This window comes from Hylobates moloch, unplaced genomic scaffold (assembly GCF_009828535.3).
Source record: "Hylobates moloch isolate HMO894 unplaced genomic scaffold, HMol_V3 SCAFFOLD_13, whole genome shotgun sequence".
NCBI lineage: Eukaryota > Metazoa > Chordata > Mammalia > Primates > Hylobatidae > Hylobates > Hylobates moloch.
Window position 1 is genome coordinate 77,991,510 of NW_026652288.1, and position 27,887 is coordinate 78,019,396.

General features: G+C 35.3%; 1 long non-coding RNA gene across 1 annotated transcript in view; it reads left to right on the forward strand.

Annotated features, from left to right (window-relative positions):
- Positions 1 to 27,887, forward strand: part of LOC131381059 (uncharacterized) — a 90,329-nt gene that overhangs the window by 7,389 nt on the left and 55,053 nt on the right. Inside the window, exon 2 of the long non-coding RNA XR_009209487.1 lies at positions 11,303 to 11,385. This is a non-coding gene — a long non-coding RNA (uncharacterized LOC131381059). The remainder of the gene's footprint in view (positions 1 to 11,302; positions 11,386 to 27,887) is intronic.

Here is a 27,887-nt window from a genome sequence, read left to right on the forward strand (position 1 = left end):
CATTTGCAAAGAGCCATGTTAAACGAGGAGCAAGCCATGCGAAAGTCTGGAATGTTTCTAGAAGAGGAACATCAATATCCTAGGGTGGAACAAATGAGAGTGTGGTTTAAATGTGGTGAAAATGTTAGGATATAAGACTATATGGAGGGATAGGCAGTAAGATAGGAGATGAAGGCCAGAATAAGGGTTTGTATCCCATGCCAACTAATATAGGCAGTAATGAACAAGCTTTAAACAGAAGAGTGACGACTGATTTATATTTTTATAAGATAACATTGGCAACCAGAGGATATTGGCTATAGAGAGTTAAAGACAAGGAGATCAGTGAGAATATTAATGTAATCTTCCAGAAAAGACAATCACTAAGTTATGGTATTAAGGACTCAATTACTGCATTAGAATGCAGGTTGGCTACTATGACAAGATCCAACATAGCAATAGATTAAATAAAATAAACATTGACCTCTCTCTCACTTAGCATGTAAGTGAACACAATCCAAAATTTAGTTGTGTCCAGAGGGTAAAAGGTACCTAGGCTCCTTCCATTGTGCTGCTCTGCCTTTCTCAACATGTCACTTTGTATTTACTGGTCTAAGATAAATGACCCAGCTCCTGCCATCAAGCTAGTGTTCAAGCCAATGAGACTCAAAGAAGAAAGACAGAAAATGAAAGCACACCCTTGTTTGTTTATTTAATAATTAATATGTGAAGATCATGTTTTAAATTTGTATTTCTTTTATAATAAGCTTCAACATTTTCTAATGACCATTTGTATTTCTATTTTTGTTTTCTTTTTTATTTTATGTTCTGGAATACATGTGCAGAACATGCAGGTTTGTTACATAGGTATACATGTACCATGGTAGTTTGCTGCACCTTTCAACCCACCATCTAGGTTTTAAGCCCCACATGCCTTAGGTATTGGACCTAATGTTCTCCCTCCCCTTGCCCTTGACCACCTGACAGTCCTCAGTGTGTGATGTTCCCCTCCCTGTGCCCATGTGTTCTCATCATTCAACTCCCATTTGTGAGTGAGAACATGCAGTGTTTGGTTTTCTGTTCCCATGTTACTTTGCTGAAAATGATGGTTTCCAGCTTCATCCATGTCCCTGCAAAGGACATGAACTTATTCTTTTTTATGGCTGCATAGTACTCCATGGTGTATATGTGCCACATGTTCTTTATCCAATCTATCATTGATGGGCATTTTGGTTGGTTCCAAATCTTTGCTATTGTAAATAGTGCTGCAATAAGCATATGTGTACATGTGTCTTTATAGTAGAATTATTTATAATCCTTTGGGTATATACTCAGTAATGGGATTGCTAGGTCAAATGGTATTTCTGACTGGGTATATACTCAGTAATGGGACTGCTGGGTCAAATGGTATTTCTGATTCTAGATCCTTGAGGAGTTGCCACACTGTCTTCCACAATGGTTGAACTAATTTACACTCCCACAAATAGTGTAAAAGTGTTCCTATGTCTCCAAAGCCTTGCCAGAATCTGTCATTTCCTGACTTTTTAATGATCGCCATTCTAACTGGTGAGAGATGGTATCTCATTTGGTTTTGATTTGCATTTCTCTAATGTCTGGTGATGTTGAGCTTATTTTCATGTTTTTGGCCACACAAATATCTTCTGTTGAGAAGTGTCTGTTCATATCCTTCACCCACCCACTTTTTGATGTTTTTTTTTTTTTTCTTGTAAATTTAAGTTCCTTGTAGATTCTGGATATTAGACCTTTGTTGGATGGATAGATTGCAAAAATTTTCTCACATTCTGTAGGTTGCCTGTTCACTCTGATAATAGTTTCTTTTGCTGTGCAGAAGCTCTTTAGTTTAATTAAATCCCATTAGTCAATTTTGACTTTTGTTGCTATTCCTTTTTGTGTTTTAGTCATGAAGTCTTGCCCATGCCTATGTCGTGAATGGTACTGCCTAGGTTTCTTCTAGGGTTTTTATGGCTTTGGATCTTATGTTTAAGTCTTTAATCCATCTTGAGTTAATTTTTATATAAGGTGTAAGGAAAGGGTCTAGTTTCAGTTTCCTGTGTATGGCTAGCCAGTTTTCCTAGCACCATTTATTAAATAGGGAATTCTTTCCCCATTGCTTGTTTTTGTCAGATTTGTCAAAGATCAGATGGTTGTAGATATGTGGCGTTACTTCTGAGGCCTCTTTTCTGTTCCGTTGGTCTATATATCTGTTTTGGTACCAGTGCCATGCTGTTTTGGTTACCATAGCCTTGTAGTGTAGTTTGAAGTCAGGTAGTATGATGTCTCCAGCTTTGTTCTTTTTGCTTAGGATTATCTTGGCTATATGGGCTCTTTTTTGGCTCCATATGAAATTTAAAGTAGTTTTTTGTTTTTTTTTCTAATTCTGTGAAGAAAGCCAATAGTAGCTTGATGGGAGTAACATTGAATCTTTAAATTAATTTGGGCAGTATGGCCATTTTCATGATATTGATTCTTCCTATTCATGAGCATGGAATATTTTTCCATTTGTTGTGTCCTCTCTTATTTCCTTGAGCAGTGGTTTGTAGTTTTCATTGAAGAGGTCCTTCACATCCCTTGTAAGTAGTATTCCTAGGTATTTTATTTTCTTTGTAGCAATTGTGAATGGGAGTTCACTCATGATTTGGCTCTCTGTTTGTCTGTTATTGGTGTATAGGAACACTTGTGATTTTTGCACATTGATTTTGCATCCTGAGACTTTACTGAATTTGCTCATCAGCTTAAGCAGTTTTGGGGCTGAGACTATGGGGTTTTCTAAATATACAATTATGTCATCTACAAATAAAGACAATTTGACTTCCTCTCTTCCTGTTTGAATACCTTTATTTATTTCTCTTGCCTGATTGCTCTGGCCAGAACTTCCAATACTATGTTGAATAGGAGTGGTGAGAGAGAGCATCCTTGTCTTGTGCCAGTTTTCAAAGGGAATGCTTCCAGCTTGTGCCCATTCAGTATGATATTGGCTATGGTTTGTCAACAGTAGCTTTTATTATTTTGAGATATGTTCCATGAATACCTAGTTTATTGAGAGTCATTTGCAGGAAAGGATGTTGAATTTTGTTGAAGGCCTTTTCTGCATCTATTGACGTAATCATGTCGTTTTTGTCATTGGTTTTGTTTATGTGATGGATCACATTTATTGATTTACATATGCTGATCTAGTCTTGCATCCCAGGGATGAAGCCGACTTGATCGTGGTGCATAAACTTTTTGATGTGCTGCTGGATTTGGTTTGCCAGTATTTTACTGAGGATTTTTGCATCAATGTTCATCAGGGATATTGGCCTGAAATTTTCTTTTTTTGCTGTGTTTCTGCCAGGTTTTGGTATCAGGATGATGCTGGCCTCATAAAATGAGCTAGAGATTAGCCCCTCTTTTTCTGTTGTTTGGAATAATTTCAGAAGGAATGGTACCAGCTCCTCTTTGTACCTCTGGTAGAATTTGTCTGGAAATCCGTTTGATCTTGGGCTTTTTTTGGTTGGTAGGCTGAGAATTGCCTTTTTGGAACATGATTGATTTTTAATTGTTACCATTGGTCTGTACTGTAAATAAAGTCATCTTTCTTTTAATCAAATTTATTCAGATATATATACTTTACATACAATAAATCACAAATATGTTAAATTTTACATTTCAATGACTTTGATAAATATATGCTGTATATCTGTGTAACTACTACTAGAATGAAGATATATTAGACTATATCTTGATATATTAGAATTTTATACATAGATAAATCAAGTATATAAATATATATAAATCAAGATTTATCTATATCTAAAATCCTATTAAGTTTCTGCCTATCCCATCCAATTGAAATCAATACTCTCACCTACATGAAGCTCCAAGATAAATATAGATATATTTATCTATACATAAAATTTCCAAAAAGTTTCTGCCTACCCTATGCACTTGCAATCAATACCCTCACCTACCTGAAGCTCCAAGAAACCACTGATCTGCTTTTAGCCACTAAGGAATAATTTTTCTGGTTTTAGAATCCATTATAAATGGAATCACACAATTTGTACTCTCCCATGTAAGTCTTCTTTAATTCAGCATAATGTTTTTGTGATTTACCCATGTTATTATGTGTATCACCAGTTTGTTCCCTGTCATTACTGAGGACTATTCTATTGGATAAATATAACATAATTTATTTATATAATTACTCTTTAATGAACATTTAATTGTATCCAGTTCGTGTCTATTATTAATAAATATGCTGTAAACATTTATGTGCAAGTGTTTGTGTGGAAGCATTGTCATTTCCTTTGGATGAATTGTTAATTTCTCTTGAGTAAAAGTCTAGTAATAGAATTGCTGAGTAGTATGGTAAGTTTATATTTAACTTTATAAGAAACTGTGAAACTGTTTTCCAAAGCATTTCCACCAGCTATGTATAAAGTTCTAGTTGCTGCTCCACTTTTTTAATAAGCATGATCTGAAAGTTGCATGATGGCTTCAGCCTGCATCCCATTGAAAAGAGATTAGTCATTGAACCCCATCTGCCTCCTACAAAAGAAGCTAGAGATATGGTCTGTAGCTGAGATGCCAGGTGCTCATCTAAAACTCATGGTTTCTATTACACAGAAAGAAAGACAAAAAGAAAGTCTCGGAAGAATTAAAACGGGCTTCTAGATTTTAGGTGGATGTTAATGCTGTTAACTGATTTGACATGTTAAATTTGAGATGTTAGACATCCAAGTGAATGGGTAAGTAAACTGTTTAGCGCACCAATCTGAAGTTCAAGGCAGAGATTAAAGCTGGAAATATAAACTTGGGAATAATCATCATATGAAAGGAACTTAAGGCCATGAGATGGAATGAGGAATAAATGTAGGATATTGTTTCCATCCAATGATGCAATGATTTCATGAACTATTTTCAGAGACCAAGATATAAGTATAACTAGAAGAATGTTAGCTAGCCTAAAACAAAACAAAACCCCTTTTTCCTTCTCTTCCCCTGGGCAATGGAGTACACCACTTAAGGATTACATTTTTCAGCCTCCCTTGCAGCAAATTCTAGCTATATGAATAAATTCTTACCAGTGAAATTTGAGTGACATAGTCTCCCTGCCAATCTGGATGCTCATCTTCAGAGAAACCCTATGTAAAAGGAAAAATTAACTTCTATGTTATTTAAGCCACTACATTTAGATTTGGTTCAGCAGCTTAAGCCCCTTTTAGCATCTTAACCAATTCATGAGGCATATCAAATAATTATGCTCAAGTAACAAATTCCCATTGCTACTTATTTTATTCATTTTTATTGATTTTAGCACGATCTTGCTTATATTTTAGCAAAAATTGCTTATTTGGGTTTATTTTTCAAAGAGTGGGTTAAGTTGCTAGTATTTATAAACTGCTCCAAGAAATAAAGTAATAATGTTATCTTGTAGAATGTTAATATTTCTTCATGTATTTGTGATTCTTTCCAGTCATTGCCTCAATTAGTTCTCGATGCTAGAGTGAAAATAAAAGTTAAAGTAGTTGTTTGTGTTTCACTGAAGAAGAAACTAGAGATATTAAATTATTTGTCCATAATAGCAAACCAAGTTAATGGAAAAGGTGGAAGTAAAATGCAATTATCTCACTTCTATTTTATCGAACTATTAGATTACAAGTCACAACTAATTAAAAACATGATACAAAAGCTAAAGCCACATAACCTTTTTATGGTGAAGATAGCCTAAAAATTGCCCTTCCACATGTTTCGCATTTTACATCCATAAAAATGTTTCTTGTAAAATTATGCTTATTGAACTTTTTCACTGTTTAAATAGATGTAAAATAGATATAAATTAAAATGTAGAAAGTATTTTAAAAGTAGAATATATATTTTATCCAGATTTTCCACACATACCAAAATCTGTTTATATCTGGATGTATTCTCTTCCAGTCCTTTATTTATATAACTAATACTTTACTTTTTACATAACTATAATTAATTAAGTATAAATTCAGATGGCATTTAGTATATACAGTGTTTCTCAACACAAGTGAAATTCAACAGAAATCCATTGGGTGGAGTTGTACTATAACTTAACATTTCAAAGGGTTTTTCAGTGTTCTCTTTTTTAGTTTTTCCTCAATCTTTACATAGCTAATGGCTAAGCAACATTTGCTATTTGAAGACTTTAAAAATGTTTTATCCCCACTAGAAATAGTTGGAGATTGTTGGCTTAGTTGTTATTTTCTTTCTAATTGTACCAAGTAGAAGCCACATACGTATGGACACAATTTAGGATTTAATAATCTTGACAAAGAATACAGTTGCTTATTTTCCCCCAAAATAAGCAGATTAGAGAGGCTAAGTAGAAAATAACAATTGACTTGATAAAAAATGCTGTTCTGTCCTTTCATCTCTCAAACTCATTGTTTTTTCTGCCATTGGGGAGAGGTAAGAATCTAATATTCCAAATCCTCTGAGACAAAAGGTTACACGCCCCAAGGAAGCAAGCCTTCATTAATGTTGATTCATTCTAATAGATGCTACAGAAAGCTGCCAAAAACTTGACATATTGAGAAATTAGTTCCTCAATAAAAGGTTTATTCCTGTATGCAAAATCAGGTTAATCCCTCTCTAGCAGTATTTCTGACTTAAGTGCTCATAAATATCAAGGGTCCAATCTTGGAAATTCTGATTTAGTCAATCCGAGGTGGACCTCAAGAATCTGTTCATTTCAGGAACACCTGCAATGGTCCAATGATCATATATGGAAGCACCACCCTGATGGAAGGACAAATTAGATGAGTGAGTTAGCTCTGTCTTGAGAACCATGGAAGGAAATAGAGGCATATTAAAACCAACCTCTGGTTCAGGCATCCCAGTTAACTCTAATACACTTATCCTCTGAGAGGAGACCTAACATTTTCTCTTTTACTTTCTAAAGCTCGTTCCCTAACCCTCTCAGAAATGCTCCAGTTATTTATGCCACTAGAAGAATGAAGGCCAAGATTGAGATGGAAAAAAATAATATGGGGATTTATAGATCAAACTAGATGGGTGTTTCCTTTGGCTTTTTAAGAATGACTAAAGTTATTTTTTAAAAGGAAATAATGTTCTTGAATATGCCATGCTTTAATTTCAAGTTTTATAAATAAGAGTTATAGGTTTTGGTACTAACCGGTTTTACTTGCAATACTTTTTTTTTTATGCAGAAATGAGGAAGTGAATGCACTTTTACTGTGTGTACAATAACAGGCAGGTGTGCCAGAGTTAGAAAAGCAGCCTAGTACCATGGAAAAATTATAGAGTAAATAATTCTGAGATCTGAAGTGGAATCCTAACTCCTCATGCAGCAACAATGGACAGATTCTTAGCATTGATTTATAAAATATCAGCAATAGTGATTTCTAACCTTGTCAGGTTGTGACGAAGTTTACAAGAGTGCACATAATAAAAATACTTTGCAAACTGTGAAGTGTTTTGTAAATCACAATAACCTTGTTTCTAGTGATGCATTCTCACTTCCAAGTCACTATCAAAAGTACCATTCACCAAAAACTGTGCATATGGATTGAAGGCTGAGGGTTGCCTTCAATTTTAGCTTATTTTGCCTTTTTGTCTATGCATATCATAAATTGCAAATTTGGAAGAGCTAATGCAAGAATAGAGAATTAAGAGAGAAAGCCATGTAGCCTACTTTGGTTTGAGGAATTAGCTTATCTGGCATATAAGGAAACTTCTGCATGACATATATGGAACCTTCTCCCTCTAGCTTCCTGGAGTCTACTTTAAGGCTTGGATACAAACCTCAGTGAAAGTATTTCTGTGTTTTGTTTTGCCTCCATTGTACCTTACTCAAAAATTACTTGAGGAAGAAGACAGTTGTCATGGCATGATTGCGGAATTCATTGTTTTCCTGGCAAAATTTCTCCTTACTAGTGCTCAGTCTAATCCATGCAAAAATATAGTTCCTGAATGGATCTAAGTTATGCTGATTGTATGTTTGTTTGCCCTCATAACCATCTTTATCTGCCCTACAGTCTTGCAGTGGAGCTGACTGTTGCAGGATACATTTCCCTGGCTCTGTGTCAGCTACTCCTATGTGGGTTCTGTTGTTGAATGTATAAATGAATGACAATGGAAATCTCTTTGCATAGTTGTAAGCCTGGGTGATTGAGAGAACCAGGATTTCTATGCTGTGCAACTCCAAGGGGCAACATTGACCTTGAAGCACACTTGAGTGGCGCATAGAATGGCACAGAATGTAGCTCCTGTAGCCATGTGTAGCAACAAGACATGTGGCAGAAGGTTGCTGGCATTAGATTGAGCACTAGTAAGGAGAAATTCGCAGTAAAAATGGGTAGATACTTTTTTACCCAGATTGGGCTTATTTTTAAGTTGTAGCACTTCATTTCGTATTGCTTTGTTTTGTTGAAACTAAGCATGAATACTTTGGCATGTGATAAATGTTTATGGTTTATGAATGACAGTATGTAATTGATTAAGTAAAAATAAACTTTTAAAATAGACTTGATGATAATGATACCCTAATGTCTTTAAAGTTTTGTTAATGAATATTTGAATTGAACAAAGTTACTTTAGAAATTTTTCTTGCCCTTTTCTTCCTAAGAGCAAAAATCTGAGGAAGAGAGAGATAGGGAAAAATTACTTCAGGAATATTTTATTTAAGTCCTGTGAAAAGCAGAGACCATTTGTGTCTCCTTTAAAAATGCTTTTATATGTTTTTCTTTTCACAGGTCTTAAATAAAATCTTGCCACAATGTCATATCTGGTTATTGTTATTGGAAAAGAAAGACCAGGGAGTAATGCCCAGTGCTCTTGTCTGACATGGAAAGTATGGCATTGCTCACTTTTTTCCCTTTTTTAAATTGAAACCTTGAGTATTTAATTTATAAACATAAAGCATTCAACTACTCGCTTTAAGAATTGCCAAGATATTAGTCGTGAAGAAGAGGTTCTTGGTGGTTAAAAAAAAAAAAAAATCTGGCTCCTTTCTACAAAATGCTTTCTCCTACATCTCATTTGTCTTCCCTGATTGCATTTTCTTTGCATTTTTCTGGGTTTTCCTTACAGCCATCAACTGACTTGCTAAGTTTTGTTTGAATGAAGAAGCCCACCTTGAGTTTGTCAATGTTCACAAGTCACCTCACATACACTGTATGGATGGCCCATGACGTTCTTTTAAAAATAAATAAAATTTTATTTCTATCCCATTCCAACATATGCACATGCACAAAAACACACTTTTTTCTTTTTCATGTCATGAAAAATATTATCAGAATGGATTATTCCCTTACTTTATCTTCTTTGAAAGATTGCCTGGTCTCATATATTAATATTTCATTCCCAAATGTAACATGTCAAAGTAGAGAGTTGTGTTGACCAGCAAGAAGTCAGAAGGTAAGAAATTTTTCTGCTTCCAGGAAAACTATTGTTAGTACAGTAGTCAATAAATAAGAGAGAAAGGCAGGAGAGAGCCTTTTATGCTGAGAGAAACGCAGACGATGACAAAACTCATAAGGCTAAGAAAAAACAAATCATCTTTGGGAGAACTTTCACTTGAAATGGCTTTGCCTTTCAAAAGGAAAAATGTCCTGCTGAATCAGCTTCATTTGGAGAAATTAAAAAAAAAAAAAACTCTTACATGATTTTCAAAATACTAAACAAACTCACTCGCAAAAAAAAGAGGTTACATGTGTTTGCTTGTAAAAATAAGTTTAAGCTCAGCAAATTGCAAATTAAGGAGACAACAATCAAGCAGAGAGGATGGGGGTAAAGAAACAAAGCATGTTTGGGCTGGCAGCATCCTGACATCTAAAAGAAAAATGCACACAGTTGGTAGTGTGCCCATTTTGTTCTGGCACTTTGCTTCATGAATGTGCTACAAGAAGAGAAAAAAAATGAACGAGCTTCAATTCTTGTTCAGTCATAGAGCTGTTCAGTCAAGCAAGATTACAGATAATGAATCTCTACAATGGAAAATTGATTTATGGGCTCCCAAATTTTTCATTTTGTTTATGTTTCAGAAATGTGTAGCTGTGTCAGAACGTCTTACCCATTTTTAAGAATATTTTATCACAGCAAAAAAAGGGATAACTTGACTTTAACTGTGAAATGCAAATTCGTTTTATCTTGAAGTGTCAGAGATAGTATTGTTCAGTCTACAACAAATATAAAAAGGCATAAGATTCTTTAAAGGGCCCGATAACATAGTCAATAATGCGCTTTTATTATGGAAAATAAAATATCTTCACTACTTCAGAAAATTATTCAGTCTGAATTTTTATGAACTTTAGAATTACAGGCCTTAAATTATTATATGTGTGTTCTATTAGCTAGAAAATATTTTCTATACCTAGTGAATTTTATTATGTAATATATATAAACCTACTATATAAATATTTAATGAGCATTTATTATCACTAACTGGTTGGATTTATTACCTAAAGAATGATGATAGCACATGAAAAAAATTCTTGGATATCTGATATTTGCAACCTCTTAGCAGAATTTTAGGACATGTGTTATACCAGAAGTAAATTGTTCTTAAGTAGTCAGGGCATTATCACAAGATGCTATGATTTGAATATGTGTCCCCTCCAAAACTCGTGTTAAATATCAATCCCCTATGTGACAGTGTCGAGGGATGGAGCCAGATTTTTACGAGGTAATTGGGTGATTAAGGCTCTGCCCTCATGAATGGGTTAATCTATTCATGGATTAATAGATTAATGAAATACTGGATTAATGGGTTATCATGAGCGTGGAACTGGTGGCTTTATAAGAAGAGTAAGAAAGAACTGAGCTAACAATTAGCATGCTCAGCCCCCTCACCATGTGATGCCCTATGCTACCTTGAGACTCTTCGGAGTCCCCACCACCAAGAAGGCTCTCACGGAATGCAGATACCGGGGACCTTAAACTTCTCGGCCTCTATTTTGTAAGAAAAAAAAAAAATTCTCACTTACTCACTCATGCACTCACTCATTCATTCACTAAACATTTTGTAAATACTTTGTAGCAATAAATTTCTAATACCACACAATAACAACTCCCATTTACAGAGTACCAATTGTATGTCAGGGATTGTACCTTTTCAGTTTCAGAAAATTTAATAAACTTGCTAAAGATTTCAGAACTACTAAGTACAAGCCCAGTCCATTTAAATCCCAGTACATCTACAACTGAAACTAGCGGTCTTTCAACCACTCTAAGCTGCTTCCCTTCTACTATTGTCTACTATTTTCAGTAGCTTGCACTCTGGTGCTAGAGGTAGGGAACATAATTAAAATTAACATATACTGTTATGTGGTAGGTACTCTGGAAGAGCATCAAGAAAATCTGACTGAAAAAAGATTGACTGAGCTGGGTGTTGGAGTATAAGCCAGAGTTTCACAGGTAAAGGAAGGATGGGAATTTTATGCCATGGGGGGAGACTTTAGCATGTGCAAGGTCATGGACGTATGAGAAAATATGGTATACTCAACAAGATTATTATGTATTCATAGTGACACAGAATCTACACCATTGAACTTTTATTTTAGACTCATGGATACACATGCTTGTTTGTTACAAGGGTATATTGCATGATGCTGAGGCTTGAGGTATGATTAAACCTATCACCCAGGTAGTGAACATATTACCCAATAGGTAAATTTCAAGCCCTATTCCCCCTCCCTCCCTTTCTCCTCTAGTAGTCCTCAGCATCTACTGTTCCTGTGTGTCCATGTGCACTCAGTGTTGAGTTCTCTCTTATAACTGTGAATGTTCAGTATTTGGTTTTCTGTTTCTGCATTAATTCATTTAGGATAACTGTCTCCAGCTACAATCATGTTGCTGCAGAGGAAATGATTTCATTCTTCATAGCCGCATAGTATTCCATAGTGTATATGTACTACATTTTCTTTATTCAATCCACCATTGATGGGACCCTAAGTTGATTCCATGTCTTTTTTATTGTGAATAATGCTGCGGTGAACATACACATGCATGTGTCTTTTTGGTAAAATGATTTGTTTTCCTTTGGGTATATACCCAGTAGTGGGATTTCTGGGTCAAATAGTAGTTATCTTTGTGGTTTTTTTAAGAAATCTCCAAACTGCCTTCTACAGTGGCTAAACTAATTTACATTTCCAACAACAGTATATAAGCATTTCCTTTTCTCCGCAGCCTCACCAACATCTGTAATTTTTTGACTTTTTAATAATAGGCATTCTTACTGATGTGAGATGATATCTCATTGTGGTTTTGATTTACATTTCTCTGATGATTGGTGATAAGCATTTTTTCATATTCTGGTTGGCCACTTGTATGTCTTGAATTGTCTGTTCATGTCCTTTGCTCACTTTTTAATGGAGTTATTTCATTTTTCTTGTTGATTTCTTGTGTTTAAATTCCTTATAGTACTGTGAACTCCAAATATCTAAGACAGGTATCAGTTAATTTAGAAAGTTTATTTTGCCAAGGTTGAGGGCCCATACCCGTGACACAGCCTCAGGAGGTCCTGACGACACATGCACCAGAGCACAGCTTGGTTTTATACATTTCAGAGAGACATGAGACATCAGTTAACATATGTAAGATGAACATTGATTGGTCCAGAAAAGCGGGCCAACTCCAAGCAGGGAAGGGGCTTCCAGGTATAGGTAGGTAAAAGACAAATGGTTGCATTTTTTTGAGTTTCTGAATAGCCTCTCCAAAGAAGGCAATAACATATGCATTTATAAGTGAGCAGAGGGGTGACTTCAAATAGAATGGGAGGGAGGTTTGCCCTAAGCAGTTCCCAGCTTGACTTTTCCCTTTAGCTTAGTGATTTTGGGATCCCCAAGATTTATTTTCATTTCACAACACAATCTACCACTACTTATTGACACTAAATGGATGAATAAAATGTGGTCCTTGGACTCAAATATTGTATTGTCTTTTAGAAAATAAATCCAATAAAAAACTAGTTATTTTAAACTAATATAGATAATATTCTAAGATTGTATATCAGGGCCACAACAGAAGAATTAGTTTCAAATGAGAATTTTAATAAAAAACTTCTAAGAAGTAACATTTGAAATGAGTCTCCAAAAATGTTTAAAAGTTCACTAGGCACTTTCTGCTTCCAATTAGGACACAAAAGACCTTAGCTCTCATTGTTACAGGAAAGGGGTGCAGACCCAGACCTCAAGAAAGGGCTCTTGGATCTCATGTAAGAAGGAATTCAGGGCGAGTCCATAGAGAAAAGTGAAAGCAAGTTTATTAGGAAAGTAAAGGAACCAATAAATGGCTACCCTATAGACAGAGCAGCCCAGAGGGCTGCTGGTTGCTTATTTTTATGCCCATTTCTTGATTATATGCTAAACAAGGGGTGGATTATTTATGCCTCCCCTTTTTAGACCATATAGGGTAAGTTCCTGATGTTGCCATGGCATTCGTACACTGTCATGGCACTGGTGGGAGTGTAACAGTGAGGACAACCAGAGGTCACTCGTCACCATCTTGGTTTTGGTCGGTTTTAGCTGGCTTCTTTGAAGTAAACTGTTTTATCAGCAAGGTCTTTATGACCTGTATCTTCTGCCAACCTCCTATACTTAGAATGCCTTAACTGTCTGAGAATGCAGCCTCATTTTACCCAGCTCCTATTCTAGATGGAGTTGTTCTGGTTCACACACCTCTGACATTATGAGAGCATCAAAAGATAAAATAAAAATCATACTTACATATGGGACTGTCAATGAACCATGAAAGGCTTGATGAATTGATTTCCAGAGAAAGGTGCCCATTATAAGTAAGCAGTGAGATCTGGCAGGTCTGGATGCAGGACAAGCAGAAGAATGCTCAAGACCCAGGACTTTACTGGGTGGAAATGAAGCCATCTGAGCTATTGGCAACGGTGGAGATCATGGGCTACATTACAGTCTGAAAGACTGCCAAGCACAGTAATAATCTGCTCAACACAGTCATTCTCTCTACCTTATCCCAAGTTTGCTGAAAACAATGAAATTGAAGTAAGAACTGATAAGCAGACAGAAATCATTCAATCTGCTGCATCTCCCATATTCTCCCCATACCTGAAATTTAAAAATTCAAAGGTATTACAAGGAATCCCAAATAAAATCCTGATAAGCTCCATTAGACTAGCCCTTCCTTGGAAAACTGAATGTTGGCGATTGGGTTAACAACAGGGAAGCTTCATCTCACTCCCAGATAAATAAACCCTTGGTGAAATCTGAACAATCAACTCCAACTTTAGCCAACAGATGAAAAAAATAACTTGAAATTTCTTGGCAAAAAGAAAATAAAAACCCACTGTTAATCCTCTATCTCTACTTTTCTTCTGTACTTAATTTCTACTGTGCAATAACAAATTACAAGACCTATGTAGAGGCAGAAATAGGAGTCACGCACAAGGAAAAAAATCACCAAAAGCAAACCACAGATGATCCAGATACTGGAATTAGCAGAAAATAATTTAAAAGATCTATCTTCAATAGGAAAATATGAGAAGAATAGGTGGATAGGTGGGTAATCTCAGCAGAGAATAAGTAAGAAAAATTAGTTAAAAATTATATACCTGTAAACTACAATATGTAAAAAAAAAAAAAAAAAACAGATGAAACATTCAGAAAAATCACTAAAAAATCAAATGGTGAGTGACCTTGAAGACAGGTCAAGAGAACTTATCCAAAGTAAAGCATAGAAAAAAAGACATAAACAAACAAACAAAAACAGAGTATTAGTTGAACTGTTAAACATCAAGCAGTCAAATATACCTGTAATTAGAAGAACAGAAGGGTAAGAGGGAATAAGTCAAGGGACAAAAGATCTTGGAGAAAAAATGACTGAAAAGTTTCCTTATATGTTTGAAAATATATACATCTACAAATCCAGGAAGGTCAGTGAATCTCTGGTGGAATAAATTTATACAAAATGCACATAAGTATATCATTGTCAAACTGAAATCCAAAGGGAAAGGAAAAATTCTAATGGGTACCAGAGTAAAGAATGCATCACGTAAGAGGGAGTAACAATCTCATTAACCCAACACGTTGACATTTTAAAGTGCTAAAAGAAAACAACTAAAAAATGATTGTCAACTTAGAATCCTACATCCAGCAAAAATCGTCTTCAAAACTAAAGGTAAAATACATACTTTTTCAGATAAATGAATAAATAATAAACTGAAGCTGAGAGAATTTGTTGCCATCATATCTGCACTATAAGAAATGTCAAAACTTCTTCAATCTGAAGAGAAATAATACCAGTAGGAAATTCAGATCTGCAAAAATAATTGAAGAATGCTAACAATGGTAAATAATAAGGTGAATATGCAAGCATTTTTTCTCCTAATTTGTTTGAAAGACATTTCACTATTTAAAACAAAACATTTATATTGTGAGGTTAATAATATATGAAAAAGTAAAATGCTTAAGAGCATTAAAAAACGTGAAATGGGAATAAATAGAATTATAATTTGATGAGTATCCTCTATTATATGTGAGGTGGAGTATATTAATTCAGTATAGAATATGGTAGGTTAAATGTGCACACTTTAGTCCCTAAAGCAACGACTTAAAAATAAAATGAAGTATAATAAAAATCTAACAGGTTATATAAAATAGAATGCTACCTTAATACTACTTTAAACTAATACTAGATTAAAAGAAGGCAGGAAAGTAAGATCAAGGAAACAAAAGAAGAACAAAAAATTAAAAATATAAATAAGATGTTAAACTTCAAGTAAATCATATCAATAATTGCATTAAATGTAGAATGACTACACATTCTGAAGAAAAAACAATATTGTCAGAGGCGAAAAAAATGTCAGTATACTAACAGTATACAGTACACCCTTTACAGAAATTGCATTTTAAATGCAACATGGATAGGTTGAAAGCAAACTCCCAATCGTAAGAGACCTGGTTCAGCTATATGAATAGCCAACAAAGTAAACTTCAAAACAAGTAGTACTACCAAAGATAAAGAGATATTTCATAATGATAAATGGAATTCGTTAAAAAAATACATAATATTTCTAAGTGTGCCTGCTACTTATAATAGAACTTAAAAGTAAGCTAAGCAAAACTTTACAGAAACAAAAAATAAACGAATCTACAGAAGACATTAACATTTCTGCAAGTAGAAATAGATAAATTCACAGTTATTGTAAGAAATTTTATTACGAATAACCAGAGGTTTTCTCTAGGTCCCATTGCTCACCACACAGAACACCAATCACTGAGACAATGAGTATTGTCAGAGAAGAAGCCTTTATTTGGGTGATGTCAGCTGGAGAGGTGGGAGACAAACCCTAAATCCACTCTTCACTCTCCTACTCTCCCCCTTTCTCCACTCCCACTCAAGGGTTTATATAGCTGGGAAGGACAATTGAAGGGACAAGGAAAAGAAGTTGGTCAACAGACAGCAGGTGCATTTCATTATACAAATGTAAGTTTCTCAAGCTTCAGTTCTTTAGACACCTGGCTTGTTGGAAAATTGGACTGACTTCAATTTTAGCATTCCTCTGTCAATAATTAATAGAACAATCATTTAGCATGGAAATAACATGACCAGATTTGCTTTTTTCCCCCTCTGGTAGCATTGTTAAAAAGATATTGAAGAATGGAGAGAGAGACAGAGAGAGGGTCTACAAATTAGCAGCCATAACAAGTCTAGTGAAACAAGATGATGGCCTTAATTAATGCAGAAACTGGGGGGGGCAGTGTAGAATGAAGCTAATAAACTGGAGATATATTTGGTGTTTGAAAATAATAGAAACTGGTCACTTAGATGTTTGATACAGGGGAGAGGTGGCAATAGGAAGACATCTAAAATTGTTAAGGGTTCTTGCTAGAAGACTGGATAGATGCTTTTTATTAAAAACATTGTGAAGAAGAGGAAGCACATCTGAGAGGAAAGGAAATGAGCTCTCTTTTGGACACCTTTGAAATGTCTGTGAGACATTGCTGAAAATGTCTACAGGGCAATTCAATATGTGAGTATGACATCAGGAAAGAGGTCAGGTTAGAGGTAACTGCAGTGGCTGAAGTCATTGAAATGGTAGGAATACTCCAGTGAGGATAGACAGAAGGCCAAATGCAGAACCCTTGACCTCTGACATAAACAGTGCAGACAGCAGAAGAAGAAACTGCAATGAAGACAAAGAAGAAAAGGATGAGATAATGAGACAGGAACCAGAAAGAGTACGTCATAAAAACCAAAGAGAGATAGGAATTTAAGAAGATAATGTCAAAGCGAGATAAGTGGTACAGAAAAGGTGAAGACTGAAGCAGTCATTGCATTTGGTGAATAAGAAGTTACTCCTGACTCCAGTAGTTTTCATGAAGAAGTGTGACAGAAACATGGCTGCATTAAATTGAAAACAATAACAATATGAAGGTGAAGAGAAACTTAGTATAGGTTATTCTTTCAGGGAGCTTGATATTTAAGCTAAATAGGAAGTCTTAACCTGAAATTAGTAATTGAAGAAGGTATTCCTGGTAAGTTGGTATCACCAGTAATTTAAAAGCCTATTGCTTGAGTTGTAAGAAAGAAGCAGTAGGTACTCTCTTCAGGTTAAGAAACCAACAGGCTGAGCGTGGTGGCTGACACCTGTAATCTCGGCACTTTGTGAGGCCGAGGGGTGGATCACTTGAGGTCAGGAGTTCAACGCCAGCCTGGCCAACATGGTGAAACCCCGTCTCTACTAAAAATACAAAGCCCTGGCGTGGTGGCAGGTGCCTGTAATCCCAGCTGCTTGGGAGGCTAAGGCAGGAGAATCACTTGAACCCGGGAGGCAGAGGTTGCAGTGAGCTGAGATAGCGCCATTGCTCTCCAGCCTGGGTTGCAAGAACAAGACTCAGTCAAAAAAAATATTAATAAATTCTTCCCAAATAGATTATTGTAATTTCTTTCATTATTGTAGTTTGGTTGATTTTCAACCTAAGTTACATCTTCAGAGACAATAGTCTTCAATAACATTTTTTATAAGCAGTACTGTCTGTGTGAATGGTATAGGTAAAATGTAAATCTATAAAGAAGATGTGATAAGCACTTAAAGGCAATTTGGACAAAAGCCTACTTATATTTTTCACCACAAACAGTGGTAAGGTTTGGCACAGTGTTCTTAGTAATTTATATACTTGGAGACACTCCCCAGGGAACTTATGAGATTAAACAGTATGTGGAAAAAAATACAAATGGTAGAGAAATCTAAATCACAGTGTTGTAAGATATTTCCAGCTGGGTACAGTGGTTCGTGCCTGTGATCCCAACACTTTGGGAGGCTAAGTCAGGTGGATCGCTTGAGCCTGAGTTCAAGACCAGCCTCGGCAACATGGCGAAATCCCATCTCTACCCAAAATACAAAAAAATTAGCCAGTCACAAAACCCAGTCTGAAATAAATAAATAGATAAAAGTTAAAAATAAAAGAAATTTTAAAAACATTTTCTCCTTAGAATAATTCCCTGTTTGAGCACCATGGACATAGCTAGGAAAGTAGGTTACAATTCAAATTTGATCGCAAATGAGTCAGCCCTCTCAGTTCTCTACCATCATCTCCAGAAATGTGGGTGAAGGGATTGGAAAGGATCAGGGAAGTTGCAAACAAAGAGCCAAATCCTAATTCTATTCTTGAAAATCGGGGAAGAAATGGAAATAGGGCAAACTGGGAAAAATTTTTAATTTGTATGTAGGATTTGGCATTTGAAAAAATAATCTAACTTGAAAGATCAGTTTTATCCAAGTAGCTCCTGAATAGCCTGACTGTCTCCTGACATAAGAACCGGGAGAACAGTCTATTGTTTGGGAAGACTGACTCACCACTGTGAAAGCCACTCTCAGCCCTTGTTTTTCAAGTGGCCACAAAGTCAATGCTTGCCCAGTCTGCTGGGTGGCGCCAGATCATCATATAACTAAAGAATCTCAGCTGCATCCAGCATTTCAAAAACCTCAGATGAATAAGTATAAATATGTGCTTATCACCCTCACTATGCATTTTAAATTTATCTAACAAAATCCAAATAAGGATGTGAAAAATTAAAAAGCATAAAATATCTCGTGTAAATATATTAATTTTAAATGATTTTTTGATATTAATTCTAAAATATTTTATACGTAGAAATGTCCAGTGCTAATGTCCATACCTCTATGCCTTTTCCAGTTGGAGAAACAAAAATAGGTGCAATACTGTTTGCAAAAACTGAATATGTAAGTACAGTTGGCCCTTGAACAATGTGGGGATTAAGGCTGCCAATCCCCTGCACAGTCAAAAATTTTCATATAATTTTTGACTCCCCCAAAACTTAAGTACTAATAGTCTACTGTTGAACGGAAGCATTACCAATAACAAAATGTCAATTAACACATTTTTTATTAATACAAAATACAGTATACACTGTATTCTTACCCACAAAAGTTAGGGAAAAGAAAATGTTATTAAGAAAATCATGAGGAAGAAAAAATATGTTTATTATTCATCAAGTAAGTAGGTGATTGTAAGGGTCTTCATTTTTGTCTTTACCTTGAGTAGGCTGAGGAGGAAGAGGAAGAGGAGGGGTTGGTCTTGCTGACTCAGGGGTGGCAGAGGTGAAAGAAAATCTGCCTGTAAGTGGACTCATGCAGTCAACTCTGTGTTGCTCGAGGGTCAATTGTATTCTAATTACTGATGTGCTCACAGACAGCTCTGAGATGATTTTGACTTTGTTATATCACCAGCTCAGTATAATATCTCCAATATGTTGCAAGATGATTCCTCATTGTGCCTTCAAGTTTATCTTTAGCTACCAAATTCTTCTCCAAGTTTATTTTAGGTGACTACTGTTTCCATTCTGCACCCAACTCACAATCAGGCCCAATTATCCTGCAGAGTGCCTACCGACTCTCACCCTTTTAAGAATATTCCATTGTGTGTCTCATAACCTTGAGATTTTACTAGAACAATAGCTAATTTATTAAATGGACTATGCAGAAAATGCTGAAGTTTTGAGTGATTCTATAGTGGAGACTGCTAGTTGGTTTTCTATCAAAATCCATACTGCTATTCTTCCAGAATACTAGAGTTCAAACAAGGTATGGGGCCACCCAGCTACAGACTCCATTTTCCAGACTCCTTTGCAGCTGTCTCTGGAATGTGACCTAATTATCACCAAGGGAATATGAATGGAAATGATAAGCGCAATTTCTGCTTCATCAGTTTAAAAGCAAATTGCTTGCCCTCAACATCTGTTCTTTTCCCCTGCTGTAAGCCAGAACATGGACATGCCTGCAATTCAACTTTTGATCATGCAGATGAAAACATTTGCTAAGAAATTAAAGATCTTTTAAAACCACCATATTTGGGATCTACTTTTTTCTTAAATAGCAGCTTAAGCTTTACCTAACTAATACAGATTTTAATAGACCAGTGAGCTTCACCTCCCATGTTTGCATTTTTAACACAGGCAGCATGGAGACCTAGTTACTTAATGACAAGGAGCTCCTCCACTATGAGAATTCTCCACACCATAGCAAGCCAGTCATGTCTGCCACTTTCATCACTCTAATGACTTGGAAGGCCAACACTATGTCTTTCTAGCAGTAGCATTTAGCACAGGTTTTAGTACAATGGTAGATGCAGAATAGATGTTTAAAAATATTAGGAATAGAAAAGGTTTGCAAGCTCTGAAATCAGGTCACAGAAGTAGCCACCTAACCTGCTTACGCAGAGGGTGAGCCCCGGAAACATTAAGCTTTATGAGCACTAATGTTGCTGTGTAGCAAGATATAATATGAAGCTTGAAAGTAGACCACGTGGATAATGCTTAAACTTGGCTTCGACATTTTGGCCTGCCGGAAAATATGGCAGTTCATTAAAAGATCAGTAGTGAGTAATACTGACTTTGCTAACTTTATTGACATCTGAACTGTGCCTTAATATTGGGTGTCATAATATTGCAGAATGGTGAGATGTCTCAAGGTTTAATTAATAAAAAAAGACTGGAATTAATTTACCAGATGAAGGATAATAAGAAATTTGAATCTGTAGTATTCATGTTGCTGCTTGAATGCTGTGCAATAGCAAACCTAGCTCTCCCTGTGGCATCATCCCAGACTGTGTTTCTGTAAGTTAGGATGCATCTGGGTTGACACTGACTTCATTGAAGCATTATTTTGTAAAAGGCACTGCTTGAGAGCATTTCTTGGCCTGCTCTACACATAAGAATCTTAGCTGTAGTTGTATGTTTGTCTGCCAAGTGTAGATACCCATGTAGAAGAAGGAACTCAACCTATAGCTTTTTTAACCAAATAAATACCCAAGAAATACAAATAATACCTCAGTGACAATATTTAATGCTTCTTCACTAAGAAATCATAGTCAAGTGTAGACAGAGGACATATCTATCAGGAACCAGGGTAGGTCTCAGACAAGAAATCCTAGAATAATTGGGTTTTATCTCCTGTTCTCTAAGTCTTCAAGTGAACCTTTTCTCCACCATGCTTGTTTGGCAGGCATCTCTTTAGATTTGCCTCCCCTTGCTTTTGAAGATTGAATATAAAGGGATAAAATGTAGGTCTGGGCTTGAGAGAGACATAAACAAGCTGCTCTGCTTGATTTCGTTCCAGTTAGGCTGTCCTATCACAGGCTGGAAAATGTTTCTCTCTCTTTCTGTCCAGCTTACCCTACGACACAAATACTTTAGAGTCAGGGCAAAAGTTGTATATTAATAAAGCATTTGAATTTTCCTGGAAACTCTTAAGAATCTGGGTGTGCTGATCTCGAACATTTGTGGGTTACTGGGCAAGAGTACAAATGGAGGCCCACATATCATATATCTAAGTATTAAAAAGTTACAAATCAAGCCAAAAATTTAAAAGAAATATGCCTATTCTTCTACTTCAATAAATAAATCTTTATAATACCTGGAAGGCCAAGTTTGAATTTAGAATTCTTGTATTTGTTGAGTTTCTGAAAAAAAAAAAAAAATGGTATCATAATAAGAACCAATTCTTAATCCTCAGTAAGGAGTAACTTACCTCCCTTGTCTTCCATCCCTACCTCCATCCCACACAGGAAAAGGCCTGGTTGTATGCCCACCCCAAACTGCAAGCCCAAGTTCTATCTCTGCCACTGTAAACATTAGTCCTTTGCCTATTTCTTGAATCTTGGGATGGGTCCTCTCATAGTACAGTATTTCCTAAAGAGGATGTCCTCTAGGAAATGCCCTACATAAACCTCGGAAGCTGGTTTGGTGCTGTTTGGGAAGCAAATTTTAGTGTTCCAGGTATCCAAAGAATGGTTAAAGAGAGAGAGTCCCAAATTCTGAATAGACACAATTCCCTTGACTTTGCAGACTTTTAACTCTTCGGAGAGAGGACATGGCTGGAGGCGGGCCTGCAGAGATTTATAATATGGAACACAGACTCACTTGCTTTGGTCTGAGGGAGACACTGAATCCAGAGCAGCAGCAGGCAGCCAGGAGAAGATTTAAGAGATTTGAGTTCTTGTCCTATATTCTATTACCACCACCTGATGTCAACATTTGAAATAGTATTCTTTTGGGAACACCACTTGTTAGCTGTGTTATACAATGGTATGGAGGTTATCCCCATCAGATCAAGTCCCTAGATCTGTGAAAGACCAGAAAGATGTGATTTCTGTGCACAGCTATGATAAGCATTGAGAATGGGTATTTTCAATGAATTTTTTATAAAAAGAACTATCACTGCAGCATATGTCACATTGCCCTAGTTACTAAGTTAGTCTGATTAAGATCAACTTTCCAGTTTCAAAAGTGGAGCTATAGAAATGATTATTCCCCTTTAAATAAGTGAGTATTCACATAGAGACACATATGCACAGATGTTGGCAAGACACGGGCAAGCTTTAATGCCACTTCCAATTTCTCCCATTAACTATAAGGACAAAAGATATGGTGCATGACCAAAAAAGAAAAAATGTTACATTTTCTCAGCATTTTCGTATCAGGGTTGAAAGGGAGCAGACTGCATTTCCAAGAAAATAGGCCCATCTTTTGGCTGTTCCAGGAAAGTCCTGTTGTTGCATGTGAGAACTGGTGGTGTATGTCTCATGAACTCAGGCTGTTGGGGAGGGATAGCATTTAGGCCTTCCATGGTATGGACGCAGTTGAATATGGTTGTAACGTACCAGTAGTGATCAGGTCTTCAAGGAACACTCCAGACACAGTACTTCAAAATGAATCTCAATGCTAAGCCAACTGCGAGATTCCATTACAGACCTATGCATATCCACAGTTATTTTCTCAGGTCATATCGGCTCCCATTTATATATAGGTTAATTTAGGTGAGTCTATTGCCCAAAGAAATACAGTTTATTACAATATAGCAATTGCTTTGGAGCCCAAGCTTCATAAAGAGAATTGTCCAGGGGACTGCTATCAAGACAGTTACCTAGAGTTATATGTAAAGAGAGTATTTACACCAATCACTAAAGCTGTGGTGATTACGTGCTAAAATTAGGTTGGCTGAGACACTGAGTAAGGTGACTAAATTATCTAGAGATAAGTAGAAATTTGTTGGGTATACTTACATATCTTTTATTGCTACTGAGATGCAATGTTTGTCTAGCTCACAAGTCACTTCTTTGAGAGCTAACACAGTCCTTCATGAGCTTCAGTGCCCAAACACTTCTAGGCAATAACTACCTTGATCAAGGTTGGACATATACCCTACATTGGGCCAGTCCGACTATTCTAACCATTTGGAGTCAGAATTTAATGATGCTAGCCAACCTCTGCTGGTGGCTTGCCTTGTAAACATGAAAACTTGCATGGGTCATATTCAGTCATATGTGTGGAGTAGCAAAATAGGCAATCTACAAACCAAATGAATTTGTCAGGATCCCAGAGAGAAACCAAGATGTTTTTTAAAATCTAGTTTTCCAAAAAGAAGGACAATAACTTAATAACCTTCTGAGGACTTGATGTTGGTCACCTCCAGATTCTGATCCCTCCTGAAGCTTGGTTGTACTTTCTCCCTTGGTAATCAAACACCCCTGTATCCTCAAACAAATTTTTCTTTCTTGTTTAGGTGTGAGTGAGTTTCTGTAACCAAAAAGCCTTCACTAAACATTACTTGAACTTCTTATTTACTCTGTAAAGATTTTTGTAAACACTGGGAAAATGAAATATGTCTTGCTCTTTTCTTAATTTATGTTCTCTAAAAACAATTTCTATGATTTTATATACCCTAATGAATTTTTTTTTCAAATTTGCATTGATTCTCTGTGGACCTTTCTATGGCTATATTCTGCTTTCACCCATCTGTCTGTAGTCATATGAAGAATTTTATAGTTATTCTGCCTTCTTTTCTGGTGTGAGGAAAAAAAAAGTTTTGATGCTGTAGTATCTGATATAGTTATCCACATTGCACAGATATCTTCTGTGATGTGGCTGTTTCAGTGTCATACACTCCCAGTTTCGCAGAAGCATGCTTCCACTTTTCCCCCTAGTTACTCATTAAGATTATTCTTTTAATGTTTAACTATTTAATGTCAATGTGGCAGATACATATGTATATGTATGTGTGTGTGTGTGTGTGTGTGTGTGTGTATATATATATAAAAAATCAGGGTTTCACCAACTTTTTGGTATCAGGATACCTTTCCACACTTAAAAATTACTGGGCATGCCAATGAGTTAAATATTTGTCATATTAGATAATAAAACTGAACAATTAATATTTATATTAATCCATTTTAAAATAACAGTAATAAATTCAATGTATGTTAACATAAGTAATATATTTTTAAACTGTGTTTTTCAAATAAAAAATCACAGAGTAGCATTTCTTAATACTTTTCATATCTCTTTAATGTCATGTTTAATAGAAAATAGCTACAGAGTCCTATCTGTCTCTGCATTCAGTCTGTTGCAATTTTACACATCTTGTAGCCCATGGAAACTGCGCTGCACACTCATGAAAGACTGAAGGTGAAATAGGCAAAAACTTTTTAATATTATGTGAATAGTTTGACCTCAGAGAGTCTCAGCCCCCGCCAGAAATCCTCAAGCTATACTTCAATAAGTGCTGTACATTATACAGTCACAACTTTAACAACTGAGAAGTAAAAAATATTTTTACCAAAAGAAAATATTTTCTGTTGTGACATTTAACTGAACTGACCAAATTTGGATATTTTGGGCATCCTGTGCCAAAAAAAAATTTGAAGAGGAAATCACATTCCTATTTTAAGATTGCTAGTGTATAAAACACTGTGGTGAAATTTAAATTGAATCTGAAAGTACCTATCAACCATGCAGTAGACTGGTTTAATTTTTCATCATACTGTATATCACTATGTATCTACTTACAGTGTAGACATACTTAATAAATTAGCAACTGACTTTACTTAAATGCCTTATATTCCTAACATTACATTTTCCTTTGAATGCCCACATGTACGATGGGACTATTCTAGCATTTTTCAATTTTAATATTTTTTATCCTAACTTACTGGTCTAATAAAATCTAGTCAAAATCAAATTACAGAATTCTATGTACCTATAAAAGAAAAAGAAGGTATGCAATAATTTGGTATATTTGAGTTAGCTCAAATACTCCAACTTACAAATTATCTTTCTTCAATAATCTCTAGATGGTTTGATCAAGTAAAAATTTCTTTTTATAATCTCTTGAAAAAGCACCAGAGTAGCACTCATTTAATCATATTCTGTCTGTTCTTAGATTATTAGTTCCATGTCAAATTCAGTGTTTCCCATGATATTTAAAGTTATCTCCTTGCTCTTTTCTCTATTATGGTCATTCACAAACTTCTAAGGTAATGTTAAAGATAGGAAAAGCAACTCACGAAAGAGTTTGCCTGAATTGCACAGGGTGCTGGGAGAGAGTATGTAGCTAATTTTTCCTAGCTGGGGTCTAGATTTTTGCTGTTTTCCATCAAGGAATGATGCTAATGTGAAGACATAATGAAAAAAATGTGTATTTAAAACTAAGTAAGTGACTATTTATACTGACTTTAATAATCGGCTGGAAAAGAAATTGATCAGTAGTTCCCAGAAGTCCTCTCAAGACTTTACCCTTTTACATACAAATCATATCCTTTCATTTCATGTTATCATTTTTTGTATATAGGCGAATTTTTTATCTTTGGCTTTGAAAAGATCAAGTTGATCTGAAAGCAATTTCACTAGCTACTAAAATAAAACTCAACTTTCTTTAAAGGCAATCAATAAAATTCAGAATCACAACATAATAATAATAGTAATAATGTCCAGCATCCAGACAAAATTCCTACATATACAAAGAAGTAAAACATGTGATCCACAAATAAAAGAGAAATCAGTAAATAGGAAGACACACCTCAAAATGACATTGTTAGTAGATTTAGCTGACAAGAAATTAAAATAGATACTGTAACTATATTCAAAACTTTAAAGGATAACCTTAAAAAAATTGAAGAAAAGGGAAATATATTTTTAAAATAAACCTTCTAGAACTCAAAAATACAATATCTAAAGTGAAAATTTTACTAGATGAAATTAAACAGAAATTAGAACCTACCTAACTTAAGATGAATGAACTTAAAGGCACTACGAAAGAAACTCTACAAACTCATGTACAGAGAAAAACACAAACAAACTACAGTGTTCTGTGGAGGAATGCAATATAATGTATCATACAAGTAATTGAAGACCAGAGAGATGAAGAGAGAAGAAAAATATTTGGAAAAATAAAAGTCAAAATACTCCAAATTTTAACTAGTTACCCAAATTTTAACTATTTACTATTTATAAATCCAATAAAGACAATAAACCCCAAGCAGAGTAAACACAATGAAAATAACACTGTAGCACATTGTAATCAAATTGATGAAAAGCAGGTAGAAACTGAGCCACATCACCCAAAGGGGAATAAAGTACACCACCACGCAGAACATAGTGCAACAATGTCTTTGAAGTGCTAAATTATCAACCAAGAATTCTATATCCACAAAATAAAATTTCAAAAATTTAGGCCAAAAAAAGTTATTTTAAGAAGCTGAAAGAATCTGTCATCAGTAAACCTTCACTATAAGAAAATTTTTTTTTAAATTTGGGTGGAAGAAATGTTATACCAAAATGTAAATACACATCTAAATAAAGAAAAGAGCTTTGGAAATGGTAAATACATGGGTAAATATAAAATATTTTCTTATTTTTTAATTCTTGACAAAGTTAATTGACAGCTTAAGGCAAACATTTAACCATATATTATAGGGTTTATATTATATGTGGAAGTAAAATGTATTAGCACTATCCACAAATAATGGTGAGAGTGAATGGAAATATACTGTTGTTATGTTGTTATATTATACATCAAGAGAGAATATTGGTACGTGACAGATGAATGTTGTAGAGTAACCACAGAAAAAAATAATTAAAGAGGTATAGCTAATTAATCTAGACAATAATGTCTGCACAGGCAGGCAGGCATCTAACCAATACGCCATACCTGGTGTTCTTTGCTCTTGCTATGTACTGGTCTGGATTCTTCTGGTCTCAGGTAACGGAAAAAAAATGAAGCTTAAATGGAAAGAGAAATGACTGTCTCTTAACTTAAAGAAGATATTGGGTCCTCCACACAGCCAACATTTTTTCCCCAACAATCTCACATCTGTACTTGGCTATGTTCTACAGAGGTGCCTTTAGCGGATAGAAATGGCCATTATGGAATCTCAGCCTCACATGCTCTCTATTTAGAAATCTCAGAAGAATGATATTATTTCTTGTTCAACATCCATATAACAATCCAAAGGAAGGAATTTGTTTGGTCCCGCCTAGAATTATTATTTCCTCTGAACCAATCTCTGTGTTTAGGAAACTATGACTGGCTGGGCCTTTTTTTAACTTTTGTTTTAGGTTTAGGGGTACATGTAAAGGTTTCTTACATAGGT